At 38.8% G+C, this 10785-nt stretch overlaps 1 long non-coding RNA gene across 1 annotated transcript; it reads right to left on the bottom strand.

Moving 5' to 3' along the window:
* Positions 1 to 1952: 1952 nt before the first annotated feature.
* On the bottom strand, positions 1953 to 9767 carry LOC133951359 (uncharacterized). Its single transcript, XR_009920446.1, has 6 exons — positions 9385 to 9767; positions 5655 to 5706; positions 5264 to 5434; positions 4982 to 5130; positions 4734 to 4826; positions 1953 to 4358 (listed from the first exon to the last, which is right to left on the bottom strand). It is a non-coding gene; the product is annotated as an uncharacterized LOC133951359 (long non-coding RNA).
* Between the last annotated feature and the right edge of the window lie 1018 nt (positions 9768 to 10785).

Genomic DNA, 10785 nt, shown 5'->3' with positions numbered 1-10785 from the left:
AGTGTCTGTGGATCGACAGCTATTATTATAGTGAATTTCCTGACTGTCACTCATTTACTATGTATTAGAAAGGTGATCCCCTCATGGGTAAGAGTGTGTGAGAAGATTGACAGAACCGACTCTGCAGAGATAGACTGATGGGATTCAGGCTGTGGACTGACAGCTCATATGAAGACCTGTCTAACAAGAGAGAACAGAGACCATCAATCCACTGAGCTGCACCTGAACGCACCACTGACCACAGACCAAAGCGGCTAATGATCCACAGTCACAGTGAAGAACGGGAACATGGTCGTCATTCAGTTTCCTGTTAATTGTGCGACACAGTGAATCCATTACTGTGCTGTTAGCAGTGGTGCAGCATATTCGCAAACAGCTGTTTGTCCGTCACTGACATTGCTCCGATGTCAAACTGATGATCTTCACAACACACAAGATCAACTCTGATTCATGAGTCGTCACTAACAACAGCATCAGTGTAGTTGTTTGGCTCAGAGAATAAAATAATCTCCATTTCCCTGTTAGTTAGTTTCCTCATTGTCTACCAAATGGAGTCTACCAATCAGTGAAGGCCCCATTCATTATGCAATCAGTCTAAACAATGTCTCATTAATGCTCTTCAACACTCTGACAGAAGCTCTTGATCATTAAGGTCTTCTGTTGTTTCTTATAAATCATTTTCCATTTTGTGCAAACAAAATAAATCACAGTGAGACACACACGTCAGCGGAGACTCGCTTTAATTTGAGACGATCTCTCCAAATGAAACCAAGCAACATGCACAAGATACTGCTGGGAGCAATATGTCTCCACTGCAGTTGAACGAATCGTAACCAAGCTCACACACATCAGCGAGATGTGACACAAACATAATGCGGCACAGTCAGTGACAAAACCACAAGTTGGGTTCATGACAAACCACAGTGAGAGGAGGAGGAGGAGAGGATTGTGTGGTAAAGAAAAACCATTGGCACAAACTGAACAACGATAAACAGCAACTGGACACACACACAGGCAGAGAGAGAGAGAGAAAATACCCTAAAGATTCTCTCCATCTCTCTCTCTTTGCTCCTTATCTCTTCTCTGCCTGAATGTATGTGTGTGTGTGTGACTGTCCTGATCATCAGTGTCCACTTTATTAAACCATGACTCCTGAACCACAGGGATACAATCTGCTTTAGCCCTTCACATCATCTCTGACAACCACCACCACACATTTCTCTCACTGCTCTCTGGTCTTACTTCTCCTTACGTTTCACTCACACTGTGCACGCTGCTTCCTGTTTGAACTAAAGACGTCACATGACTTATGTCGTACAGAATGAGTTGTGATAGGCTGCGCATGAGGATGTGTAAAATCTGTCTCTGCCAACACTCCGCGCTACACAAACACACACAAAATTAGATTTTTTTAATGCAATTTTAAAACCTGTTGCTTGTTTGGATCGAACTTGACGGATTTTTTTTAGTTGACCTTACTTAAAAAAAGTATGCAAACTTGTTGCCTCAAAAAAATTAAGCAAAGTCTTAATCTTAAGATTAGTGAGTTACAAAAGCTTGTTTATTTTAAGTGTGCAGTACTAAATCAAGTAGTAAAACAGAAACAACAAAATTAAGTTCATGTAACTTAATAACCATGCTTAGTGTTAAGTTAATTTTTTCGTTTTGTGTGGACTGCTTGATACAAATTTAACCCCACTTAGAATTACTAAATACCTACAACTTACTACTCACTAATTTTTCAAGTTCACTTAAATTAAACAAACTAATTACCTTGAATGGGTCCTTGTCCTTTTTCTCTCTCTCACCCCTATTTCTTATCTATTTTTAGCTGTTGTTACCTAATAAAGGCAAAAACACCACAAAAATATACTTTAAAAGAACACTCACTGGGTTGATTCAGCTGCATTACAACATTTATTAAAAATAAAAATAAATTGCATCATTTACAGCAGTGGTTCTCAACCTTTTTTCAGTGACGTACCCCCTTCGAAGAAAAAATTCTGCAGAGTACCCCCTAACCAGCGCAAAGAAAGATGTAATGTGATTTATTAAGTCTTGTAACTAGACACATTCAAATTTAAAACTCCATCAATGTGCATAACATTGCTCATTTGTAGTGGTCTCTCTTGAACTATTTCGAAATAAAAAGATATAAAATAACTAAAGACTTTTATTATTATCTCAATATAAATAAAGATTTGTGCACCTCAAAATAATTATCAACTTAAAGTGACCTCTTTTGGGATCATTAACTTAGTTTTAAATAAAAGATTAGCTCAAAACATATTTTTTTAATATTCATCATCTTAAAATATCTTTTTAAGGATCGAAAAGAATACTGACAGGTAGCTTGTTTCAGTTTGCTTTGGGGAGGCTTTTCGCATCGTGTCTTGAGATGACCTGAATTCAGAGAGTTTCCTCTTAAAAAACTCAGGTGGCTTACCAACATGACTTTCATGTTTTGTCTGGAGATACCGCTGAAGATGTGGTGGCTTAATGCCACTGTTGGCTAATCTCTCCCCACAGAAAAAACATTAAGTGTAAATAACCCAATCAATGTTATTGTTAATATTATTGAAGTGTCTTTCTGTTATTTTATTGTGACATATTTGCTCGCTTTAAGGTCATACAATTTCATTTCCGCTTTTGTATTACATGCTTTTATTTTGAAAGGGTACCGGTAGAGACGCGGACTTCTTGTTATGAATCATTAACTTCACAACGGAAAACTTGTCCATTTTAGCGCCCCTCCGAAGAGGCACAAGCTCTCACAGTGTTGTTTAGGGAAGGCTCTCTACTCTGGTTTCGCCTTCTTTGGTACTTGTCCCTCCGTGTTTCAGCAGCATTGCTGCTGCACTTCAACTCAACTCCATTGTTGAAGTTTTCAAGGCATATGACAGGTGATGACAGGTGGCGTGTGCCAGGTTGGGTCAAACCATCGGTATGGGGGAGACTCTGTTTTTTTTTAGGATAATTCAATTAAAAGCCTACTAAATATAAAATTCAGTTCATGAACTTACGCTTATATTTTATTGAATATTTGTTAAATAACAATTTTTCAAGGATTTTTGAATGGATGCTAATTTTAAATATATAAAAAAAAAATCTCAAGTACCCCCTGGAGTACCTTCAAGTACCCCCAGGGGTACGCGTACCCCCATTTGAGAATCACTGATTTACAGATCTAGGCTGAACAATAAACATTTGATACTGTTATTACTTTTTATTCCAATTCTCCAATATACAAGTTTTATTACTCATGTTATAACCTTACAGTAATCAATAAAATTACTGTTCTCCATCCTCTTGTCATATTCAATGTATTTTAAAGCTAATTGTAAAATTGCTCATAGTGTGATCTATGTTAAGCTATTGTAATAACAATATGCATTACATCTATTATTCAGCCTCAAGTGTTCTGTTCCCAAGTATCACTTTCTTGTACATTCAAATACAAAACAGCAGCTAAACAACAAACTTGTGGTTTGATTGGACTGTGTACCATGACATGGACGAGTCAAAAATAAACCCACATTTTTGTGAACTAATTCTATGCATGTAACAGTCTCACAATATTAAACATGTAAACACCTGATAACTACAGGACTTCAGTGCATGAAAATTAACGCATTTCTGATCAAAACTGAAAGTACAACAAATGCTTTTGTGTCCCAAAGCGGGCATCAGTCCAAGTTTTAAACAAGGTTAAAAACATCACTCCTTGGGGTTTGTATTTTACTACATAACAAGTATTAAAACTTTTCCCAAAACACAAATTTAAACAGGTCAACCTTGCTAGGTTCACTGTTGACAACATTATCTAACAACAACTATTTGTAACACAACTTGGCACTATTTCCACTATTAGCATACCAGCATAACATGGTACAGACTTGAATGGATTTTTTTTTTTAATTGAGATCGTAAACAAGCCAGCTCAGTTGCATTAAAAGCATCAAACTTTATCTGATAACATGAGAACATTATTATAACTTGCAAATTGCTGACAGCTGATGGTTCTTTACTAGTCTAATCCAGGTGACTGTTCTTCAGAGTTAACATATTTGGTGGGAGGTTTTTCTTTCCCAGTCCAAGCATCACAGTCTGAATGAAGTTGAGTGTATTTGCCATGCATTTTGGGTAATCCAAATGCAAGCAAATGTAAGCCCAAATGACAGACAAACTGCCTGAGGCAAGTTTTTAATACGATCCATGACGATACCTCCCTCCAGAATGATGGCAGTGGAGCTGGGCTGGAGGTCCACTGAACTTGGACCCTTGTGAGGACTATCTTCACTGACAACTGTCAGCACACCAACAGTGATGCATTCTAGGGCCTCGTCTCTTGCTGTATCCTACACACACCCACACACACACACATTCTTCAGTATTGGCAATTTATGCTTTTCTAAAACATACATTTTTAGTGTTGAAAGCATTTGTTAGAGAATATGGTTTTAAATTTGGTATGGTTTAACTGAAGCTATGGTCCACAAGGTCCATATATTCTTTAACAGTGACACTGACCTCTCAACCTAGACTTCTGCTCCTTAGATTTAAAATGAATTAATGTACATTTTTATGTACGGGCTATTTAAATACCTGTCATATTAGCTGTGCAGTACAAAATGTATGTTGTATATTGTGCAGATAGGATTACATCTTCTGTCAGCACAGGTATAGTTTTATATTAATGCACAACAAAATTTTACTTATGTGCAAGTACTTACAGAGCATGTCATGAAGAATTCACTGGAGTCGTCACCAAGTAAAATCGGAATGCCTTTGAGGACAACAGAGCGAAGTACTGTCACGTCTGATGTCTAATGATACAGAGAGAGAGAAAAGACCAGTTAACAGAGTTATTTGGCACAAGCACAGGTCAGACAGAAAATAGAACAGGTTGGTCTGGATCATCTCATTTAGAACTTGATTGATAAACTGTCATACAGATCAAAAGCAAAATGAACCTACTTACCATCCAGCTCATGTGCTGCATCAGCTCACTGAGTTTCCGGCCAACAGTTCCCATTTTGTTCTGAAAATTTCGATGAACCGAGGGGTGTGCTGGTCCAGAGCCTCAAAGAAGTCTCCCTCAAGATTCTTACTGGCGATTCTATTAAACTCCTTAAAAAGTAGAGAGATGGAGAGACGGCAGAGGTGTTGACATTCCAACAAGTGTGTTTGGAGTTCTCGCCACACACCTTAAATTTCATTTTGACTGGCATTATTTTATTGGTTGAGAACAAAAATATCTTACCTGTCTCTCTGTGAAGAGTGCTGGCCATCGTTCAACCATGCTGTGTACAGCAGGCTCCTTTTTTACAATTTCTTGTCTGTGTAGTGGGAATGATTGGTCCATCATTTGTGAGATGAATGTGCAGTACTTTCACGTCAACTGCATAGGAAGTTTTTTCGTCTTCTTAAAAATCTGAAAGGGAATAAAAGTTAAGTTTAGCATCAAGGCCAGCAAAATAGAAAGAAAAAAACACTAACATGCAGTATCAGATTTGAAATACCAGAGCTATAGAAAAAAAATCCTTGCAAAAAATGTATCTAATTGTCAAGCTCTTAATCATTGAACTTCTTTAAGACAAGAACAGCTACCAAATGAACACTCCAGTACAAAAGGTAAATGATAAACAACTCACTTACGTGGCTAGACATCAAGGGAACTGTGGATTGACCACTATCTGCCTGAGCCTGTAAGGGGACAGTTAAAAAGAATACAACAACAAAACACAACCAAAGCTCACCACAACTCACAAACATCTTGAGTGCAGTACAAGTAAAAACTGTATTATCGGCCTATTACCCACAAAGACTGTATTATAATGTACATAAAGAATAACTTAGGCCACTGAGTATGCCAGCAAATAGTTGGCCTATGATAAACTGGGTGTTAAGATCTTTTCAGATAGGGAGACACTTTTGTCTGTACCAAGTCTGATCAGTGGGCTCTCACTGCGTTCCCTCGTGGAATCAGACTGAGCGACTGACAGTGGGCGTGCTACAAGTGGTAACCATGGAAACGGCACTGCTACAAATACTAACTAGTTTTAAGTGAGCAGGTTAAATAAAATAAAATTAACTTAGTTGACTGCTATGATATCCACAGTCACACACCTGTCTTTGACAAGCACAGACTGTTATTGTTGGTGGCTAAATTTAGCTAAGTTAGCATAGTACCAAACTTAGCAGCCTAGCTTAAACTAAAATGATACATCAAGACTTGCTCTGATGTTCTGCCATGTGAATGCCCTCCTGTTCAAACTCACAAACCGCCGGAATCATTCTCTCATCGTGAGTCAGTACTCGATAAATCATTTGCCTCAGAAAAAAAAACCCACGTGTGCTCATGCATGTGACGAGCACGCCCGCGACCATTAAACTAAAAAGTTTCTCCTCAACTAGCTGAACTAGCGTCAGCTGAACTAGCGTTAGCGTTATTTTTGTTATTTTAACTTGAAGGAGATCGCCAAAGGAAGTCCACTCGCCGGCCGAGATCACAGACTTTATTTTTCACGATCCCCACAACAGCGCCACAGCTGATCATCCCTGCAGAAGAGACGAGGCCGAATTCCGTTCCAAGAGCAAGAGAAGTTCGCTCTATTCGGCCCAGCGCTGACCTCCGTTGCAACCACGAGACCCAGCGGAGCCCCGCTTAAGAGGCCAGGACTTCACTCACCTAATTCCGAGGATTCGCTGACCGCATGTACCCCGAGGACAACAACACGAGATTCACTGGACTTCCCGAAAATCCGTGCGACACGCGCAAGCAACACAGCGAGGGTCACAGTAAGAGGCTTTATTGTCTGGGCAGAGACTAGTTTAAATACTTAGCGTGTCATGTTTATTTGAGTGTTTGTTTGTAGATCGCTGATCTGTTTTTAGCCGTGTAACGCGTGGCGAACTGGAGACGTCACATCCGGTTCCTTTGTTTACTATGTTCTGAGAAGCGCGCGTAATAAGCCGGCACTTCCCTTTTTAAAGTGTTACCGTCAGAGATATTGTGCGGGGATTTACATCTGTTAAAAGATACATCTCACGTAACTGGACTGCCCGCTTCGCCGGAAGTTTGTCTCTGACGATGTTTTGAGAGCTTTCCTGATCTCTCCCTCTCTCTCTCTTTTCTCCTAAATCTGTTTTTACACACGTCCCGACCTACACTTACATATTTCATGTGGTATAGAAAATTCTAGATTTAAGGAGCCTTGATACATCTCGACGCCATTCGGCGTCAGAACCAGGAGATAAGAAATCCCTTTTGTCTAAAGATCCCCTTTGTTAAGTTCGGTGACCGGCAGCTATTTTGCTTTTCGCAACGTGGCTTCATTCATAAACCTCCATCTTGAAAGTACGTGAACGTAACATCCTGATCCTGGCCAGACTTCGTCACCACGTGATCTCGTCATTACGCCATAGCCACTCTCTTTTTTCTTTAGACACACACACCCACACACACACATAGAGACACAGACAGGCAGACACACGACCACACACACACACACACCAGTAGATACCCAGTATTACCTGTGTGACCATTGTGATAAGTGCTGCTGCTGCTGTTGCCATCTTTGAAATATTGGTTTTGTTAAATGAAGAATCATTGAAATAACATTAACTGTATTTCCCCCTTATTAATAACTTTTGTAATTAAAGTATTTGTATTTCTGTGATTATTTGTACATGTGTATGTGAATACAGCTGGATTACTATAGCCTGTGCTCGAACTTAAAACCCTTCATTGTTTATTATATAATCATTAATATTAACTATTGAGATTATTAATTTAACTTTTATCACTTGAGACTGATAACTATAGTTTGACTCGTTGGTCCCTGTAACCAGGGTGGTGCCCCGCTACGATAAGCATTAATTACAGATTGTTTCATTCTTAATTGATAATTTTATTGTTTTCATTAATTATTTAACCATTATTAATTGATAACGTATCATTTCTAATTAATTATTTTACTATTCTTAATTACTAGCTTTATAATTTTAATTTATTTTTAACAAATCATTTCTACTTTAATAATCATTTCTCATGAATATTAATAATTAGCCAACGTCAAATCTACTACTACTATTGCACAACAACAGTGAAGAATCAAAGGACTGATTATGATTGATATTACATGAAATGTGTTCTTTTTAAAAACAAGATTTGAACTGTACTATGTTGTTAGCATGTTCTCTTTTTTGTGTCATTAAGGACTATTCAGCAGCAGAGCACATGGTCCATGAGGATTTGCCTGTTGCAGAATCATCAGTTGCTTTTCAACTGCCGGCAAGGTAATAAACAAATTAGTCTTTCATGTTCTATTAGATGAAGGCTCATTGTATTATTAAACCAGAATCCATTTGACTTTGTTGTTGTTTTTCATGTGTTTTTCAGCTGAACCTGTTAAAACATGGCAGGTTCCAAAGGGCCTGACTGCTGCTGGCTTTGTCGCATACTTGACGTCAATTTACCCCCAAATGGAGAGGAGAAACTTTCAGTTCTGCAAAGTTAACCGCCATAGGGTCCTGATCTCCCTTGAGGAGAAAACCCCTGAACAATTACGGTCCAGTGGAGTGTTGGGTCGTTCGGCTCTATATATTCGCCCTGAGGTTAAGTATTGTTCTTTATTGAATTTTTCTGTTGTTGTACAAAATAGATGTTTCAATGTTGTATTTTTTTTTCCATATTTCAGAGAGGGACATTGAGAATGAGGAAGAAAAGGACTTGGTGAGTTCCAAGAGAAAATAATTAATGGTGTTTTCCCTTTCTCTGCACAAAAGCATACATGAGAAATTGTCATGCACTTAGTAATGTATTTGAAGTGCACAATACAAATAAATTATAAATTTTGTTTTGTGTGTAATCTCACCCTTTATGCATCTGAAACATCAAATCAGACAAGTGATGAAGATGAAGGAATGCTGGTAAGTTTACTTAACTAAGCTGTTATTATCTGTGACATAAAGTAAATTAAATAGTACAATAAACTGGCAAATAGTATATTAGATACCACCTTATAGTAAGGATGACAAATTGATCCAGTAAATCAAAATTCTACATTGTTTTCTCTCCATAGCCAACATACATCATTTATGATTAGAAGGCATATGTATTTAATTCACTAAAACTTCTGAAGGGTTAACAGATTGGAAAGTATACTTAACTGTGTGCACCCCAGTTAACAAGGTCCAGCATTTTTTAAACTCTAGAAATGTTTACAGGACTTGTCTGATCGAGAAGTAGACCTGACCCAGGATGAAGAGCAAAAGGTAAAGCAAGCGAGATCTATGAGTTATTCAACTTAAATCTAATCCATAGGAATGGTAGTTAAAGTGCTACAAGAAGAAAGGCATAGTAATTACAACCATACTGACCTTGAGCAACAGGAGGAGAAACATTGTCTGCTTTGTTGGATTTTCGGCAGTGATCGCAGCACAAATACAACACACAAATCAAAAAAAGAAAGAAAAATTGCAATGACAAATGAGAAAAATTACTGTCAGTCTCTGGCCAGGTATATACTGAAGGGCCAATCAAGGACAGTCTTTCCTTGATTTATAGATAGAGTGATATATCCACCCCCTTTTATTCGGTTTTCGGTTCCTACACCAATGTATAGAGAAAATTAGAACTTTTTGGGCATACAGCTCTGTTAAACATTAAGAGACCAGTCTGGATTTTTCTTAAATCTTCATCTTAATGGAAATGCTCTTAATGACTATATTCTTATTGCGAATTTGGTAGACATGTTTTCGGTAGTTTATAGTATAAAACCAAAATGTTCATTCTACTCAAACATATGCCGATAAATAGCAAAACGAGACACTGAACATTTGGAGTGGTCTCAATTTTTTCCAGAGCTGTATATCGAATGGTGATTAATCATTATGAATCATGATTAATCCACAGCTACCCTGTGATTAATCAGATTAATTAATTATTAATTGTTTGACAGCCGTAATATACAGCATATACAGTATATATACCTAAAAATACAACGCTGCATGGGTCAAGATGCGAGTGTCTGTAGTTGGTTTGTTTGTTCAAAGATATGTGACTGATTTTGCTGACCACACACTATTATTTTATGTTTATAGCATTCACCCATTGCAGTGACGAGGTTGGCTGCATCCCCTTCTCCACGCGGCTCCTCTCCACAACCCAGATCCCCTTCTCCACCCAGATCCCCTTCTCCACCCGGCTCCTCTCCACAACCCAGATCCCCTTCTCCACCCAGATCCCCTTCTCCACCCGGCTCCTCTCCACAACCCAGATCCCCTTCTCCACCTAGATCCCCTTCTCCACCCGGCTCCTCTCCACAACACAGATCCCCTTCTCCACCCAGATCCCCTTCTCCACCCAGATCCCCTTCTCCACCCGGCTCCTCCCCACAACCCAGATCAGATTCCATGCAAGGCATCAAAAATATCTTGCAGGCACTACGTGCAAATGTAGCCGAGCTGACACCAACTGCAAACTGTTTTAACATAGTTAGGTCAGACATTTTGCAGAGTGCAATTAGAACAGTACAGAGGAGGGCATTTAACCCGACATTTAAAATAGATGTGGTGTTCATGGACACACTAGACGGGTCCAGAGAAGGTTCCGTCGACACTGGGGGACCAACAAGGGAGTTCCTAACCCTTCTTATGAGGGCAATTCTGGCATCCAGATTCTTCGTAGGACCAGAAGACAGCAAGCACCTAAGCCTGGATTCCATTGGTATGTTGACGACAGGACAGTGCAGACACACACACGTATATAAAAAAACATGT

The sequence above is a fragment of the Platichthys flesus genome, chromosome 4 (assembly GCF_949316205.1).
Source record: "Platichthys flesus chromosome 4, fPlaFle2.1, whole genome shotgun sequence".
Taxonomy (NCBI): Eukaryota; Metazoa; Chordata; class Actinopteri; order Pleuronectiformes; family Pleuronectidae; genus Platichthys; species Platichthys flesus.
Note: the sequence above shows the minus strand (reverse complement) of the source record. Positions and strands in the feature narration are given on the sequence as shown.